The 2500-nt window shown below is 45.1% G+C and overlaps 1 protein-coding gene across 4 annotated transcripts in view; it reads right to left on the reverse strand.

Moving 5' to 3' along the window:
- The window catches only part of frem1b (Fras1 related extracellular matrix 1b), a 153288-nt gene that overhangs the window by 61979 nt on the left and 88809 nt on the right, over window positions 1–2500 (reverse strand). The gene's annotated exons all lie outside the window — the stretch shown is intronic.

A 2500-nucleotide genomic window follows, 5' to 3' on the forward strand; every position in this document is an offset into this window, starting at 1 on the left:
GCTAGGTAAGGACTACATGCTCAGTAGCTAGGTAAGGACTACATGCTCAGTAGCTAGGTAAGGACTACATGCTCAGTAGCTAGGTAAGGACTACATGCTCAGTAGCTAGGTAAGACTACATGCTCAGTAGCTAGGTAAGGACTACATGCTCAGTAGCTAGGTAAGACTACATGCTCAGTAGCTAGGTAAGGACTACATGCTCAGTAGCTAGGTAAGGACTACATGCTCAGTAGCTAGGTAAGACTACATGTTCAGTAGCTAGGTAAGGACTACATGCTCAGTAGCTAGGTAAGACTACATGCTCAGTAGCTAGGTAAGACTACATGCTCAGTAGCTAGGTAAGACTACATGTTTAGTAGCTAGGTAAGACTACATGCTCAGTAGCTAGGTAAGACTACATGCTCAGTAGCTAGGTAAGACTACATGTTCAGTAGCTAGGTAAGGACTACATGCTCAGTAGCTAGGCTAAGGACTACATGCTCAGTAGCTAGGTAAGACTACATGCTCAGTAGCTAGGTAAGGACTACATGTTCAGTAGCTAGGTAAGGACTACATGCTCAGTAGCTAGGTAAGACTACATGCTCAGTAGCTAGGTAAGACTACATGCTCAGTAGCTAGGTAAGACTACATGCTCAGTAGCTAGGTAAGGACTACATGCTCAGTAGCTAGGTAAGACTACATGCTCAGTAGCTAGGTAAGACTACATGCTCAGTAGCTAGGTAAGACTACATGCTCAGTAGCTAGGTAAGGACTACATGCTCAGTAGCTAGGTAAGGACTACATGCTCAGTAGCTAGGTAAGACTACATGCTCAGTAGCTAGGTAAGGACTACATGCTCAGTAGCTAGGTAAGACTACATGCTCAGTAGCTAGGTAAGGACTACATGCTCAGTAGCTAGGTAAGACTACATGCTCAGTAGCTAGGTAAGGACTACATGCTCAGTAGCTAGGTAGGTAAGACTACATGCTCAGTAGCTAGGTAAGACTACATGCTCAGTAGCTAGGTAAGACTACATGCTCAGTAGCTAGGTAAGACTACATGCTCAGTAGCTAGGTAAGGACTACATGTTCAGTAGCTAGGTAAGACTACATGCTCAGTAGCTAGGTAAGGACTACATGCTCAGTAGCTAGGTAAGGACTACATGCTCAGTAGCTAGGTAAGGACTACATGCTCAGTAGCTAGGTAAGGACTACATGCTCAGTAGCTAGGTAAGGACTACATGCTCAGTAGCTAGGTAAGGACTACATGTTCAGTAGCTAGGTAAGACTACATGCTCAGTAGCTAGGTAAGGACTACATGCTCAGTAGCTAGGTAAGGACTACATGCTCAGTAGCTAGGTAAGGACTACATGCTCAGTAGCTAGGTAAGGACTACATGTTCAGTAGCTAGGTAAGACTACATGCTCAGTAGCTAGGTAAGGACTACATGCTCAGTAGCTAGGTAAGGACTACATGCTCAGTAGCTAGGTAAGACTACATGCTCAGTAGCTAGGTAAGACCACATGCTCAGTAGCTAGGTAAGGACTACATGAGCTAGCTAGCTGTTTCTCTAACTTCAGTCAGTACAAAGGCAGGATTAGCTGGGAGACTTCTTCTAAACGAGGGCACACTTCACACTTAGTGTGGAATTCCTGCAGAACAGGGACATGGAAGTAGTTCTTTTGGAGATTAGGATGAATTTGTGTGTGTGTTGTAGCAGTGTTTTGCCATTGAGAACGACGGGGCTAACCGCTAGCAGCGCTAGCTTCATGCTTCATGTGCAACTCCCAACAAAGATGTTACAGAAGTTGAGATGTCTCACTCTGTAGCTAAAACAGAGAGCTGAACACAGGGTGAAAAGAGGAGCTGCAGCAATGAGAGAGAGCTGTGCAGTACAACTAAAATATGGTGTTTTTTGAAAATGTAACCATGTAAACCTATTCTGGTACAACCTCTAAATACAATTATGAACCTGAAAATGACATTTAGACAACGGGTCAAATCTGACCCGAAGACGACACAGGGGAATGTGGGAAAGTGCCGGGGTGTCCACATACTTTGGGCCATGTAGATTCAGTAAATTGTGGAGTAATTTTTCTGGGAAATTAAGATTTTTGGGCTCAGAAACAAACAAAATGAAGATTTCTTGTAGTGTGAACATGCCAGAGCAATGTCTCTTTGTCACACACACACACACACACACACACACACACACACACACACACACACACCTTCTCCCAGTCATCCCAGTGTAAGTCCCTGTGGTCACTGGTCTCCATTGATAACCACAGAGCTTCTCCAATCCCTTTTCTTGGCTCCGACTCTGGCGAGAACTATCCCCATGTGTGTGTACATTGTGTGTGTGTGTGTGTGTGTGTGTGTGTGTGTGTGTGTGTGTGTGTGTGTGTGTGTTATCCCCTCCCAGTGCAGAGTGTGTGTTGGACTGATAGGTGACGGCTTGTCGTTGGGGTCAGAGCTGCTCCGCTGCATTAAGAGGATTGTCGGCAGTGAACACACACACA

Source organism: Perca flavescens, chromosome 9 (genome assembly GCF_004354835.1).
Source record: "Perca flavescens isolate YP-PL-M2 chromosome 9, PFLA_1.0, whole genome shotgun sequence".
In the NCBI taxonomy this organism is placed as follows: domain Eukaryota; kingdom Metazoa; phylum Chordata; class Actinopteri; order Perciformes; family Percidae; genus Perca; species Perca flavescens.